At 46.3% G+C, this 16,906-nt stretch overlaps 1 pseudogene across 1 annotated transcript; it reads left to right on the plus strand.

Annotated features, from left to right (window-relative positions):
* The first annotated feature begins 3,584 nt into the window (after nucleotides 1–3,584).
* Nucleotides 3,585–4,051, plus strand: LOC307113849 (peptidyl-prolyl cis-trans isomerase A-like; annotated as a pseudogene). Its single transcript has one exon. The product of its transcript is annotated as a peptidyl-prolyl cis-trans isomerase A-like (transcript).
* Nucleotides 4,052–16,906: the final 12,855 nt, after the last annotated feature.

Below are 16,906 nucleotides of genomic sequence, written 5' to 3' on the forward strand. Positions count from 1 at the left end.
TTGGTATATTTCAGATATAATATGACATTTAACATAGTTTAGGAATATTTTTACTTGGCTCAGTTCTCAAACTGTTCTCAGGATTGGGTCTGCCTTTACATTTTCCAAATTTATTAGCAGTTTCTTAATGAACTCTCATTTTATTGTCAGACTAGAGGCCCAGTGCATGACATTTGTGCATGGGTAGGGTCCCTAGGCCTGGCCAGTGATCAGGGCCGATCGGGGCCTTCTGGCTGCCAGCCCGGGCCGTCCTTCATTTCGCGCTGCCCCCTGGTGGTCAGCACATGTCATAGTGAGCGATCGAACTCCCGGTCTCCAGGTCGAGCTCCCGAGGGGACAAGTTGCATATTAGGATTTAATATATAGATTCTTTAATAGATCTCATTTCCTAGCCATCCTTCCCATCACATTGGGCTGGTGACCTTCACTGTGATCTGGTCACTTTGATTCTCTTTGACCATGTTACACTGGAGGTGAAAGTTACATCGTAGCACCCGGTACTGGAGCTTGCTCTGGACATGCGTGTGTGCACAAAGCCATTCCCAGAGCCGCAGCAGCAGACGAGGATGACATGGTGGCTCCCATCATCGCCATGGTCGGGCAGAGCCAAATGGACTAAGAATGAGAGGAAGGATGGCATCAGAGATTTTGATTTATTTTGTGACAAAGAAATGACCAAACAGAAGAGAGGGCGTTCCCAGTAGGGTACCCCCCTCCCAGGCTGCACCCCACAGTCAGCTGCTCTCTGAACTGCTGACTGGGATGCAGGGTGAGCTGCACTGATGTGGGAGGCTCAGCTGCCTATGCTGATATTCTCTTCATATTTCCTTAATCCAGCTGGTGCTCAGGAGGAGAGGACGCCAGCCCGAAGCAGTCCAGCCAGGAACCGGACCCGACACGGAGCCCAAACGCGCACAGGTCTGCAGAGAGCAGCTGCGGCAGGCGGCGGGGCGGACAGAGCAGACACTCAGGTGGGTGAGACGTGTCGTCAGAGCTGTGTGCGTACAGGCCATGGCTATTGTCTGAGCTGGACAGAGAGAGAATGCCAGCACTGGGGCGGGGGTGAGCCCACAGCTCCGAGGCCCTTTTCTCTCCTAGAACAGTTTCTAGAAGTTCTTCCAAAGCACACAAACTGCAAAAGGTGTCCCAACTCCTGGTGCTGCTCGGGTCAGAGCCCCTGTTAACGGCTCTCGGACAGCCACTGGTCCGGGTGGACGCATGCCCCCCAGGCAGACACGGACAGCAGTCTGGGCCTCTCCCTCTCTCCTGGGCTTTAGGGGACCCATGCGGGAGCCAGGGCGGACTCTAGAGCTTTGTGACGAAAGCCACGTACACATACTTCAGGAGGGAGGGGGCGTTGTTTACTGGCCACAGCATTGCAGATGTGCAAGGTGAGAAAGTTCTGGAGGTCCGCTCCACAGCCACGAGAATATGCGGAACACCAGTGGCCCAGAGTTAGCATGGTTCAGACGGGAGAGTTCATGTCTTTTTTGCCAGGGTAAAACAGTCTGTCATTGTGCATGTTTTTAAATACTACGTCAGTAGGAAAATTTGATCAGCTCTCTTCTCTTTACTCTTTAATAGTCCTCCATTCAACAAGGGATTACAAATCAAACCAGGTGCCCCCAAGTTCCGTGCCACGTGGTTATCACCCCAATAGTAATGCCGGCTGTGAGACCAGCGCACAGCTCTCCTGGTCCTGGCCAAGCTGCCGCGTGCAAAGTGCTCCGAGTCCCTCCCCGGCACAGTGGGAGCGGATGCCCGGTGGGTAGCGGGCAGTACTCGTGAGCGCCTCCCCAGCGCTGACCAGGGCGGGCTGGGCAGAGAAGGACGTGTAGACTCCATAAAGCGAGGAGCCACAGTCAGCGAGCCCTGGTCGGCCTCTTGCCACTCAGCATGGAGTAAAGAGATTACTGGAAACTGGAAACTCCCCAGTGCTCTGGGTCCAGAGCGCCAGGACACTGGGAAGTTCATTGTTGCAACGTGGTCTAATGATGGTACATGTAGAGACCATCCCACACAGAGCCAGACGGGCCAGTCTCCGCCTCTGCTATTTTATAACATATACAGAGCAGTGCTTGGCATGTAGTCGATATCCAATACATACCTGTCAACTAAATGAATAGTAAGGGCTCAGTAAATGTTAGTTGACAATGTCTTAGATTTCTGAAAGAAAAAAAAGGTTTCCATGGAAAATGTGAGAAAACTGACAAAACTGGAACAAATTGTAGCTTAAGATATTACACACGAGGAAACTGTTGCAAAATATGTGGACTCAGTAAGAAAGACGGTGAAACCTGTGAAAGGTCATACAAGGGGACGCGGGGGCCCGGGGCACGCGGAGTGGGGGGGCATGGGCTGGCTGTTGGCTGTTCTTGCACGAAGGCAGCGGTCTCAGGGTCTCAGGCTTCCCGTTCCTCTGTGGCTCAACTTGCTCAGGACACACTGACATACTTCCTGAGGGCCAGGCCGGCCTGCCCTGAAGATGTGAGCCCTGCGAAGCCCCGCTTGTCACTGAAGGTCTCACAGAGGGGAGTGCTGAGCACAACAAAGTCGCATAATGTGATCACGACACAGCACAGCAGGACAGAGCGCGGTGTGGCTGGCCACACAGAGGAGGCTGTGAGGGCGGAAGGCGTGGCAAGGGCTTCCCAGAGAATGACAGTGGGCATTTGTCAGGCAGATAACTAAATAGCAGAAAAGAAAGGTAAATGAGAGGGAAAAGAAAAAATATTACTTTAAAAATAAAATAGTAATAATATTAATAAGCTATATATATAAAATCCTAATATGCAAATAGAATGAATGGTGGAACAACTGAACAACCAGTTGCTATGGCATGCGCTGACCACCAGGGGGCGCGTGCAGAACATGGCAGGTGTCGGCAGCAGGCAGCAGTGCACAGGACATGATGGGCGTTGGCCACGGTGGGATGGTGGAGCAGGTGAGCGGAGGCACCAGCCCAAGGCGGGGTACCAGTGGCTGTCATTGGGGCAAGCCTCTGCTGGTTACTGAAAATTCTTTGCTCCCACCCGGCACTCGCACCTGCTGCTGGTGCCAACCCCACTCACACCTGCTGCTGGCACCGGAGCCACCATTCGCACCTACTGCAGGCACCTGGCGCCGGCCCCGATCGCCCCTGAGGGCTTTTTCACCTCCTCATGCTCCTGAGGGGCGATAGGGGCAGCAGCTGCTGCTCGCACCCGCTGCCAGTGATGGCCCTGCTCTCACCTGCTGCTGGTGCTGGCCCCGCTTGCACCCACAGCCGGCACCGGAGCCCCGCTCACTGGGCGACGTCAGCACGTGGGAGCAGCGGCGGCAGGAATGGTGCTGCCAGCAGACAGGGGACCAGGGGCCACGGTGGGAGGGGCTGGGCAGGGGCATGGAAGATGGACCGAGATCCACTCCTGTGCCCACCGCAGCCTCTCGGTCCACAGTTCCTTTCAAGGTGCACGAATTCATGCACTGGGCCCCTAGTAATAACAACAATAATAGGACCTGTCATGTACCAGGCACTGTAGCAGGCACTTGAAATGCATTATAGGCTTTGCAGACGACAATGCCCAGAGTCACTGTGCCCAGCCATGGTGAACCCCACTGTGTCCTTCGATATCACCATGGATGGTGAGCCCTTGGGCCGCATCTCCTTCGAGCTGTTTGCAGACAAAGTTCCAAAGACAGCAGAACACTCCATGCTCTCAGCACTGGGGAGAAAGGATCTGGTTACAAAGGTTCCTGCTTCCACAGAACATCCTGATTTGTGTGCCAGGTGGTGACCTCACACCCATGATGGCACAGGCGGCAAGTCCGTCTATGGGGAGAAATTTGAGGATGAGAATTTCATCCTGAAACATACAGGTCCTGGCAAATGCTGCACCCAGCACAAGGCTCCCAGCTCTCCTCTGCACCGTCAAGCCTGAGTGGGTGGGCGGTGAGTGTGTGGCCTTCAGGCAGGTGAAAGAAGGCCTGGATATTGTGGCAGCCATGGAGCGGGGTCCAGGAATGGCAAGACCAATCGAAGATCACCACTGCTGACTGTGGACAACTCTAAGAACTCTGACTTGCGTTTTATCTTAACCACCAGACCATTCCTTCTGTCGCCCAGGAGAGCACCCCTGTACCCCACCTGCTTGCAATGTTCTGTCACCTTCATGCTCTCACTGCAGTTCATCGGGTTCATATTTTCCTCACCCCTTCCCAGTCTAGCTGGATTGCAGAGTTAAGTTGATGATTATGAAATAAAAACTAAGCAACAGAAAAAAGAAATGCATCACACATTACACCATGTGATGTTTCATTGACGTGTGTGTGCATGCGCACGCGCATTTTGGAACATCATTGTCGGCAGAAGGGGGTCCTGATAGAAAAGAGCGGTTGGCAAGCCAGGAAGCACGTTCCCAGGCCAGTTCTGGTCCCCTTACCTGGAGCCTCACCACCGCTGCCTCCAGGACCAGGTCTCCGCCCACCACTTCCTGTCTTCAGCGTCCGCCCTCCTCACTCACTGCATCGGAGATTCAGGTCTGAAAGAGGGCGTCTCAGCCCGGGGGTAGCAGTGTACCGGGACCACGGGTAGAAAGATGACAGTGACGCTCGCTTTCAATCATGTGGAAACAGTGTCAAGACAGCATCCGTCATTGTTTGACTCCACCCACCAATGTACATATTCTGTGAAAATGCAGTCACCTGCACTGACAGCTTATCAGGAGTCTGCAGACATCAATTCCTTGTCTACACCATGAGCGGCTGGAGAAGAAGAGGGGTACACACACCGATGACCTTCTCCAGCTTCCGAGGGTGGCCCCGCAAGCCTGAGGCTGGCACAGGAGTCTGCAGTCCGTGCTTACCCCTCCTCCTCCTCCACAGCTCTCACTGGCCCCTGGTCACACCGCGTGGTTGATGGTAGTCTCTGTGCTTTCCCTACCAGCTAATCTCACGTGGCTGCTGTTCATTGGGTTCACGCCATCGCCTAGGAGTGAAGCAGAAGCTTACTTGGCTTCACCTGGAACTCTGCAGGACGCTTGGTTGGGGCTCGTTAGAAACAGAACTTTAAAAAAAGACTCTCAGCGGGTCCATGGACGGTGCCGATATTGCGTGTGGTCTGGTGACACGAAAGGAGACAGTCGTCCCTCGGTACCCGTGGGGGAGTGGTTCCAGGGCCCCCGTGCATACCGACATCCACAGGTGCTCAGGTCCCTCATATAAAATGGGCAGGACTGGCATACAACCTACGCATCCTTCCGTGTACTTTACATCATCTCTAGGGAGCGGACGATACCCAATACAATGTAATCAGTGCTGTGTAAATAGTGGTTATGCTGTGTTGTTTGGGGAATAATGACAAGAAAAACATCTGTGCATGGTCAGTACAGGCACAGCCATGTTGCCTAGCTACCTAGTGCAGGTCAGCAACAGCGTAACATTTTTTCTGAGTATTTTCCATCTGTGGTTGGTGGAATCCGTGGCTGTGGAAACCACGTATTGGACTGTATACTGCAAGCTCAGCGCAGCCATCTGTCTCAGCGCATCCGAGTCCCCGAGGGCCTGTTACAGCACAGACTGCGGGCCCCACCCTCTGGCCCCTTGTCCCAGTGCACCCAGTGGATTCTGGGTGGGGCCCAGAATCTTGTATATCTTGTACATAGAACAAGTTTCGGGTGATGATGCACTCTTTGAAAACCACTGGCTTAAGGCAATGGAATTTAGTTGGTCTTGGTGACGCACTGGGCTGAGGCTTCTGCAGCGTGCCCGCCGCCTGGGTGCTGAGTGGCGTGGAGGCCATGGAGGGAGGGCGTCGGAGGCTCTGTGTTCAGCACCACTGCCCCACCTCTCCCCAACCCCAAGAAGTCGTACATGAGTCTTACCCTTTGCAACATGGATGGACCTAGAGGGTATTATGCTCAGTGAAATAAGTCAGACAGAGGAAGACAAATACCATGTGATTTCACTCACAGGTGGAATCTAAAGAACAAAATAAATGAGCACACAAAACAGACTCGTAGATAGAGAACAGACTGGCGGTTGCTAGATGGGAGGGTTGTTGGGGGTGTGGGTGGGAAAAGTGAAGGGATAAGATGTGCAAATTGGCAGTTACGGAATAGTCACAGGGCTGTGAAGTACAGCATAGGGAACACAGTCAATAATACTGTAATAACTGTGTAGGGGCCAGGTGGGTACTTGAATTATCGGGGGATCATTTTGTAAATTATATAAATGCCTAACCACTAGGTTGTACGCCTGAAACTAATATAAAGTAATAATGAATGTCAACTGTAGTTGAAAACAATCTTACTTGGAGCCTAGGGCACTGAGGCCGAGCCATGGGAGGGATAGAAAACCACAGAAACAAACTCTGAATCCCAGAATATGAGAGGCACCTCAGGAAAGTTCCAGGTGAGCCACTGGCTTAGGGGCTCTGAGAGGGACTGGAGGCACAGACGTGGGTATGAATTCAACCCTGCACTTTGATGTGCGTTTGGAAAATTTGCTTAACTCCTCAGCCTGGGTTCTTTATTTGTGATTAGTGGACACCGAGGTTTTATTCTCACTGTGTGTACAACGCTGTGGTCAGTATCTGTATGCACACCCTTGCATTAACCTATGACTACTTAGAAGTGATTACTGGATGCAACATCGCTTGGTCAAAGGCATGAACTTGACTGCCTTCCTGGCAGTTTCCAGCATTTCCTACACACTGACAGCGTGCGGGAGGGCTTGCTTCCCAGCATTCTTCATATCATTGCCACTTGTACGTCTTCTTTTGTAAACTGCCAGTTCATGGCCCATTCCCGTTTTCCTATTAGTCTATTTGGATTTTCCTTACTGTTTGGTAAGAATTCTTTATACACAAAGAGTACATTTTTATTTGCCATAATTGGTAATTTTTTCTTTTATGATGGCTTTTCATATATTTAGAAGCTTTAAGGTTTATATGGACTGAATGATTTCTGATGCTCTTTGAAATTATTCATGACAAGCATTCCTGGTGATTTGGGAGAAATGCATTTATATGTACACAGAATTTCTTTGAACCCCATCCATGGAGGGCTAGATGTGGAGATATTAGACAGATATACAGAGTATACAAAAGTCAGAAATGAAGTCACATATATTTATATCATTAAATTTTAATGTTTAGAGACATATGTATAAATCAACATAATTCTTAATTTTTGAATATTTTCCAATTTTGAGTATGCTTTTACATACATGTATCAGGCATTTTGGTGTTAAAATATTTAAGTAAGTCATTTACTGAGATAAATGATGTAACGTGCTTTCACAATACATCAACAAAATATTCCACGCTTATACTTATTCAAGCTACAGCAATGTAAATGTGAAGGAAGCCTAAGAAATGTATGAATACTTTTCCTAAGACCAGAAAGGATGCTTATGTGTAGGGAGAAAATAATATTAAATACAATTGCAATAAATAAAATTAGACTCATGTAGCTCTATGTCTGTTATCTTCTTTACTCCTTTTTCTTTCCTCTGGCCAAAGCAGTCGGAACTGAGTCAGTCGCGTGCTGTCTGGCATATTTTTTGAATGTGATATGAATCCTTGGAAGAGGATCCAGAAAAGCACAAAAGAACAGCCTCGGTGAACCAGCCCATTGCCCGCCTGCAGCAGTGCCCCTGCCCCGGGCCTGTCTGGTGGCCTCTTCTCCTAAGCCAGTCCCAGGCTGGCCTCTGTGCAGGAAGGCAGGGACTGGGTTAGAAAGGAAAGCTTCGGAAAAGGCTGGGTGGGAGGGACCAAGGCTTCAGAACCTGCTCAGACCTGTTACTTAATTCCATTCTGCCTAAAGCAAGTGATTCTACAAACACAGATGACATTTAGCGACTAGTGTTCTGTTTGGGCACTTGAAAATGGAGCAGTAAAAACTAATTTTTATCTTGCTCCTTTTTCTTTGTAAGACATGGATTTCTTTCTCTCACATGGATTCCATAAAGCAAGAGGGGTACATTTTCCTTATCCTCGGGGTAGAGAACCTGGTGTAACCAAGAAAAGCAGCAAGATATGAAAGACTATCAGCTGTCCTTTCCACGCGACAGGCTGGCTGATAGAGGACGGATGAGATAGTGAGGAATCACTTCCTGACTCTCTGGATCATTACATTTGTAAATAGCACAATACCAAGAAGAAGAAAAAAAAGAGTGGAGAGGAATAGAGGAATTTAGGGAAATATTAAAATGCACCAGTCCTATCTCCATACTTTAAAACAATCCAGCTTTGCTCCAAGTTAGAGGCAGGTGGGTGCTCATGGGAGGCAGCCAGACCAGATATGGTGATTATACCCACACAGAATGTAGCAGAATGCATTTCTAAATTATATACAGAAATTAACATACCCTCTGACACCTACTCCACCACCTGGAGTCCCTCCCACAAAACACAAAGGTGCCCAGGGAAGGACTCTGATTGGCCCTGCTTGAGAAGCATACTCACCAATCACTGAGCCCAGGAGATGGGCGGCTACGATTGGCCAGATCTTGAGTTGGGGATGTGAAGGAAGTGTTATGGGGAAACAAACACAGGGGTTACCCCAATGCCCTGCAGAAAGACCGAAGCAGAGCTGGGGTGAGATTTTTTTCACAGGAAAAAATTTTAATTTAAATGTAATACACACAGAAAAGTACATGAATTTCAAGTATAGCGTTTCAGGAATGTTTGTAAAGTGAAAACACCTGTATAACTATCACCAAGATCAAGACATGAAACATACCATTTGAATTTGTTTTCAAGTTCACTTAAGTCTTGACTGGCTTCATTTGAACCTTTCTTGGGGCCATTTTCTCTATCTGCTAACTCAATAAATAAGTTTTCTCAAAATGGCAAAATTATAATCACCCATGCTTCAAAGAGCTAACTCAATCTTCCAAATAATAAATACAGAAATCTTTTGGTTTTCAAGATTTTTTTCCTATTCTAAGAAACATTTCCATTAATAAAAGAAATTAAAAGGAAAAGGGCCCTAGCCAGTTTGGCTCAGCGGACAGAGCATTGGTCCTCGGACTGAAGGGTCCTGGGTTCGATTTCGGTCAAGGGCATGTACCTCAGTTGCAGGCTCTATCCCCAGCCCTGGTCCGGGTATGTGTGGGAGGCAACGAATCGATGTGTCTCTCTCACATCGATGTTTCTCTCTCTGTCTCTCCTCCTCCCTTCCACTCTCTCCAAAAATCAATGGAAGAAAAAGGATGTGAAACAATACCCAGAACCTATATGTCTTCCCTTCATTTATCAGTCACCCAGGCGCTTTCCTTTCCCTTGTTCTGGGGTTTTCTTCACTTCCCGTTCCCTACAGTGCTATAGAATAAGTCAATGGCCTGATAATTATTTTTTACATTTTGCTGTTTTATTTTTTAATTCAGAAATAAAATTATATCAAATAATATCTATTCCTATATATTTTAATAAAAGGGAATATATGTTTTCTTTTCCAAATAAATATTTTCTAATGTAAAAGTTCATGTCAAAATTTTGAAAATAACCAAAGGAAGTGTAAACCATCATAACTCCTCCGCTGGGAGGATTCACCGCACACGATGCTCTTGGCGGGCTTCCTTCTCCTGTGGACGTTGCTCTTCTTCTTTCGCACAAAGGTCACACCCCTGCCCGGGAAGCACGCTGCCGCTCCCACTCACCTTTAGAACCGCATGGCTTGACATTTCCAAGCAGAAAACACAATGGGAAATGTGAGCGGAATGAAACCCACAGCTACTCAGCAGCATTTCAGAAGAGGAAGGCTGTGCCGCTCCACACACAACCTCTGCGGAGCCGGGAAACTCGAAGGAAGAGGGCCTGAGTGCCCGGCCCTCCCAGCTGAAACCAGCGAGCTCACTGGGTGGACGGTGGGTCTCTATCACAACAACCGCTGAGGGTTCAGGGGCTCTTGGGGAGAGGCTGGAATTTTGGCCAATTCCCCGTAAGCAACACGTGGAACAGCCATTGTGTGTCGCACGTGCACAGAAAGCCACACAGCAGGCAATTTCTGAATGAAACTTCCTCTCCTGGGAAATTAATGAGCCCATTGAAGAGCTCATTTAAGATGTGAGCTAATTATTTAGATGGTAATCGAGATTAATCTCTGGGAGCAGGAGCAGCTTCCACACTTCCGGGCTTCTCTGCAGTTACAGACACGAGGCAGTTTCAAAGGGAACTGAATCTGTTCAAACGTGAAGTTAAATTTGAACATGATAAATTCAGATGGCAAGACCTGTAACGGAGAAGAGAATGCGACAGTAAAATTGTCCAACTTGTTGGGACTGAAATCAAGGCAAAGGTGTACTAAACTTGGGTTCTCTGACATGGATTTCTTCCTAACAAATGACCAAGCAGTCTCACAAACGACCTGGAGATCAGTTTCCTTTAAGAGAAACATTGAAAGGAAAATAGATGCCTTTTAAAATAATTTTGGGTTGGGGAAGGTCTTTCTATACAAGACACCAAAGGCAGAAACCATACAGAAAATAAAAATGATTTGAGCATGCTAAAAAAATCTATATATTTACATACAAAAATCTATACAGAAAAGGATAATACATAAAACAGTGTTTGAAAATGTCTGCATGTGGTATGGTATCACACTGCAGGGTTGTTTTTTTAAATATATTTTTATTGATTTCAGAGAGAGGTAGACAGAAACATCAATGATGAGAGAATAATTGGTTGGCTGCCTCCTGCATGCCCCCTACTGGGGATCAAGCCCAAAATCTGGGCATGTGCCCTTGACCAGAATTGAACCCAGGACCTTGCAGTCTGCAGGCCGACACTTTATCCACTGAGCCTAACCAGCTAGGGCTGTTTGTTTTGTTTTTAATTGGTTTGTTGGGCTGAATTCATTCTAAGCTTCTGACCACGCTGCCAACCAGCTTGTAGTTTCTTTTGGGTGGGATATGGGCCTTAGTAATTATATTAAAATAACCTCTCACAGGGTTTTCCTGACAACAAAATTATACCTCATCGGGTGGCAAATAAATGACAGGGCTGCAGCCCTAGCCGGTTTGGCTCAGTGGATAGAGCGTCGGCCTGCAGACCAAAGGATCCCGGGGTCGGTTCTGGCCAAGTCTTTTTTTTTAAATATATTTTATTGATTTTTACAGAGAGGAAGGGAGAGGGATAGAGAGTTAGAAACATCGATGAGAGAGAAACATCGATCAGCTGCCTCCTGCACACCCCCTACTGGGGATGTGCCCACAACCAAGGTACATGCCCTTGACCGGAATCGAACCTGGGACCTTTCAGTCCACAGGCCGACGCTCTATCCACTGAGCCAAACCGGTTTCGGCCGGCCAAGTCTTCTTTGTACCTTGGTTGCAGGCTCCTCCCCAGGCCGGGCCCTGGTCGGGGCGCATGCAGGAGGCAACAATCGATGCGTTTCTCTCACATGGATGTTTCTCTCTGTCTTTCCCTCTCTCCTCCACTCTCTCTAAAAAAATCAGTGGAAAAATATCCTCGGGTGAGGATTAACAACAAAAATGACAGGGCTGCAGGCGCGCTCTGCTCAGAGCTCTGTGGCTGAGGCTCAGAACGGCTTCACTTCCCACCTGGCCCGGGGGCGCTGCAGGTCCCTACCTTCCTGACCCACAGTCTTTAACCTGTGCCGTGGACCAAGTGCCTCCCACACAAGGCTCACATGACGATTCAATGAGATCATTTACGTTAGGTTCTTGGGAGAGTACTTGGCAAACAAAACATGCCTAAATACTGGTCACTGTTGATACTCTACTCCCTGGCGTGGTTGTCAATTAAGAAAACACAGCAATACTTAAGCAGCACAAACTATAAAAACAGAAGCACCCATGAGGCTTGGGATATGGCTTCCAGAAGACAACAGTAAGGCCAGGCCTCCTCCTCCAATATCAAGTCAGTTTGTCTCAGTGAGATATAAAAACCATGGGGAAACTTTACAGAGAAAGAAAGAAGCGAAGTGATAAAACATGCCAGGCATTCGGGGAGTGCATTCAGGTTCTGAGAAGTGGGAGAGTTGTGATTCTAAAATGGAAATGAAGGGGTTCATCCCGCCTCTCAATTTTAGTTTTAGGACTTGGGTTGGAAATGTGTGATAGAAATAGCAAACTGGGTCAGAGGTCTGAGTTTTTGCTTTATTCCTTCGGGATTCTCTGTACCATCAAAAGAATATTTTCCAAGAAGGCCAGCATCTAACTGAAGGAAACTTAGTTGTGACGTGACATACTTCACAGCAAGACATAAGCTCTGAAGGGAAGCGTCGGGCTCTCTGAGGAGTCGGGCGTGCGGCCCAATCAGACCTGCCCGTTTCTGTGTGATTGGCGCGCTAAGAGGAGGAAAATGGTTGTACATTTTTCAATGGTTGACAATGACATGTGAACATTATAGGAAACCAGATTTCAGTGTGCACCAATAAAATTCTCGTGGGGCATAGCCACACCCACTTGCTAGGTATCTTCTTGCTGCTTTTCCGCTGCCAGGGCAGACTTGAGTAGTTGTCATGGAGACTGGCTGGTCCACAAGCTGAAAATTTTTACTATCTGACCCTTTACAGAAAAACACTGACCACTGAGCTGGAATTAAGCTTAACTGGAAAACAAAACAGATGGCTATCTTAATTTAGAAGTGGAGAAGGTGTTTCTAAGCACACGATCAAACACAGTGCAGCTATTAAAATGATGAAATGGACCCACGCTAACTCACATAAAAGGATGTTACTATATTGCTAAATGAAAAAAGGGCATAATATGATCACATTTTTAAAAATAAAAAACTAGATCAACCAATTTGTTGATCGATAGACTGGAAAAAGGTGATAGTCAACCTATTTCGCCACCAGCAGGCAGGGACCCTGGGCCACCAGAACAGTTGCTAGTTGCAAATACTGAATGTGGTTCGTTATCCGTGTGTATCCGAGACCAGCCCTGACGCCACATCCATGCGCGAACATTATGTGAAGAATTACACAATAGATGTTAACAATGACTAACTCTGGTGGAATTTTTCATGTCTCTTTTTTATTTACTCATGGTTTTATGTATTTTCAGATATATAATTTATTTCAGAGAGGAAGGGAGGAGAGAGAGAAACATCAATGATGAGAATCATTGATCAGCTGCTTCCTGCATGTCCCACACTGGGGATTGAGCCCACAACCCCGGAATGTGCCCTGTCTGAGAATCAAACTGTGACCTCCTTGTTCATAGGTTGACGCTCAACCACTGAGTCACACCGGCAGGGCCCAGATATTTTTAAACTAATAGCATTATTACTCTTAAACTCAGAAGAAAAGCTATATACGTATATTTGGACAATGAAATAAAGCAAAGGAGAAGATAGCAACCAAATCAACTAAATAACAACCTTCCCATAAATCATGAAATGGAACTATGTTTTCTAAATTAATAAGAAATACTTTGATTCTTAATTTTTATCATATAATTTTCTAATTAAAAAAACTGCTTGTTGCAGTGGAAAATACACTAAAGGATAAAAAAAATAAATTATCCTAAAAGTTAGCATTTTGGTGTACTTACTTTTTTACAGTTTGTGTCTTTTTTCTTAATATTTACACAAGATAGCCCTGGCCAGTTTGGCTTAGTGGACAGAGCATCAGCTCATGGACTGAAGGATCCCAGGTTCGATTCCAGTCAAGGGCACATACCTCGATTGCAGGCTCCATCTCTGGTCCTGGTCAGGGAGTGTGCGGGAGGCAACCAACTGATGTGTTGCTCTCACATCAGTATTTCTCTCTCCCCCCCTCTCTTCCACCCTCTCTAAAAATCATTAGAAAAATATCCTCAGGTGAGGATTAACGAATATAAATATATATATATGCTTACAGAAGATAATATATTATCAAACACTCTTTCAAAATATTAATGGAATCCTAATATAATGAGACTGTCCTTATTTATTCCTACATAATTGGAAATTACATTACTTTTTATTTTTCTCTTATAAATAACACTCAAAAACATCCTTGTATGAAAATCCTCTCTGCTGTGGGACAGTGTCCTAGGAATGCATTGTGGGGCATGAACATTTTAACGACTCTTAAAATACATTGCCAGCGAGCCCACCACATGGCTCAGTGGTTAGCATCTACCTATGAACCAGGAGGTCATGGTTCGATTCCCGGTCAGGGTACATGCCCAGGTTGCAGGCTCAATCCCCAGTAGGGGTATGCAGGAGGCAGCCGATCAATGATTTGCTCTCATCATTGATGTTTCTATCTCTCTTGCTCTCTTCCTTCCTCTCTGAAATCAATAAAATATATTAAAAAAAAAAAAAAACATAAGCCGAAACTGGTTTGGCTCAATGGATAGAGCGTCGGTCTGCGGACTGAAAGGTCCCAGGTTCGATTCCCGTCAAGGGCATGTACATTGGCTGCGGGCACATCCCTGGTGGGGGGTGTGCAGGAGGCAGCTGGTCGATGATTCTCTCTCATCGATGTTTCTGGCTCTCTATCCCTCTCCCTTCCTCTCTGTAAAAAATCAATAAAATATATTTAAAAAAAAACATAAAACAAAAAAAGGACTTATTTCTGTGGGATATTTTTCATGCAGTGTGTATGTGGTAGCATCAAGTAATGGCAGTGGCATGTTTACTCTAAAAACACAAAATCCAAAACTTTAACTTTTAATGTTTAGGGTTAGATGCTTTAATAAAATGACTTAGAAATGTCCAGCTTTTGAAACAAACACACATAACCAACCTTTCTCACCAAATCTCACCTGCTACCAGTCACCGTGTGATAACCCTGGTGTAATCTCCAGTCTCAAGATAATGTTCCCTTCTCCATTTCTGGGAATCTTATCTTGGAATCACAGAGTTCTTCGGTTGGTTTTTCTATTTCCACTTCCTGTGGGCTGCTAACCCTAATTAACTCATTCATGTAATTGAATCAGTGGCTTTGGTTGTCTTTTTTAGCAAGCCCTGATAGCTACCAATAGAACAATATAAAACTGGCTGTTCTGTTCTCTCGTCTCACAAAAGCAAAAACCAGGAGAAAAGAGCACGCGGCGCTCACCGTCCGCTGTGACCAGGGGCCTGTCCACACCCTCAGCAGCAGGAGGGGTCGACACTCTGCAGAGCACTTTCTACCCAGTGCACTGGGCCGCACCGAGACCCACACCCCTTCCCACTGCCCGCGATGTCTAATTTCACAAGCAACTGAGCAGAGAAGGCGTCAGAAATACTTTTAGGAAGAAACTTTTTATTCGTATACAGAACATTTTAGGTCATATTCAAACATTTTTATAAAAAAGATTTAATGGGTTCCATGATAATGGTCATATGATCATTTCAATACTGTACACTAATGTGTCTGCTGAATGAATGTAAAATAATTTCACAAAAGGGATGTCCATCCATTTAAGGAAATCTAGATTTCAATACCAGTTGACAACAAAGACAACAAGATTTTTTTTCATGTATTGAATATTATAAGTTACTTGCTATTAACTCTCCATATATACTGTATTGGGAACATTGGTTGGAACTGCCTGGTAATTTCATAGCAAGTTCCTAAATAGAGCCTTAGGCCTCTGACGTGTCTTAAGCAGGAACTACTATGAGTCACTTGGAGTCTGGCACCTAACAGGAAACACTTTAATTGCACCGGCTTTCCCTAGTAAGGACGGGCACAGCCCAGAACTGCCGGCCACCTCCTGGCAAAGCACCTGAACAATCAGCTGGGGCTGTGACGTTCCTGGCAGAGAAACTGGCAGTGGGAATAGTGAAGGTTCTTCAAACCGCTGAGCTCTCTGCTCCAGTGGAACTAGCAGACGTGCCCCAGGCCTTACCACTCCCCCCCCTCTCCACCTGCACTGGTATGTTTTTGTTCCAGGAGGCATGCAAAGAGAAACTTAAAATCCTAACTGTCCTGATTATGAGGACTGTATTGTGTTTATAATTACCTGCTTATAAATGTATACTAATTACAAATATATAAATACAGAAACAAAAATCCTCTCTTAGCAGTGCGTGAGAATGAGGATGTTACAGTTAGGGATATTTGTCCATAAAATAGCTTCATCATGAAAACGTGCATATAGGATCTATGCTAATTTGGTAGTTTTCTACTACCAATCTCCAAACAACCACTTGGCAATACCTTTAGACTTGGGGAGACGTCCTAATCAGAAGTGTGAGGTCCCAGATGTCTCACCGTAGAGTAGAGGCAGTAAATAGGCCTCGAATGCCGACCCGGGTGGCGCACACTTACCTTGGATGTGCCATTCCTGACTTCAACTAAGACACTAATTGGCACACCCAGATTTGAGTCCAAAGTCTATCACTTAGTAGCTGTGACCTCTTGGCCAAATTTCTTAATCTCCTTAAGTCTCAGTTTCCTCATTTGTAAGGCAGGGATCATAAAAATGCTTGACCTTAAGGGTTTTTTTCTTAAGGATTAATGTTAGTATTTAAAGCACGGTCTGGCACTTGATAAGCACTCAAAAGCTACGATTACTGTTGTTGTTGTCATCTTCCATGACTGTTTTTAAATGAAGTTGGTGGTTAAACATTTTTTCAAGAACCGGCCCTGCCAGCTAGATGAAAGGGGAGCTGCGGAGGTCTGGCTGAGGCCCAGGGCCCACCTGCTCTGCCAGCAAACCCCACGCCCAGGAGGCATCTTCAAAGAACCCCTAGGATCCCAGAGCACATTTCGAAAATCCCTGAAGAACGTTATTTACAAGTGAGAACAATGCCCCTCTTTTGAGGTTTGCTCTGCATTTGTTAGCCAGTTAGGCTTAAATAAGAAAGGTCACAGTCAGGGCGAAAGGCCGCATTTAAGGCAGAGAAACAGTGAAGAATGTGCCCCTGGAAGTAAGGTACTCAAAAGCAGGCAGTACATTCACATGGTTACCTTAGAATAAAAATGTTTACATCGAGATTATTTTTGGCAAATAAAATAGGATTAAAATTCACTTCAGG

This window comes from Cnephaeus nilssonii (assembly GCF_951640355.1).
Source record: "Cnephaeus nilssonii genome assembly, chromosome: 18".
NCBI lineage: Eukaryota > Metazoa > Chordata > Mammalia > Chiroptera > Vespertilionidae > Cnephaeus > Cnephaeus nilssonii.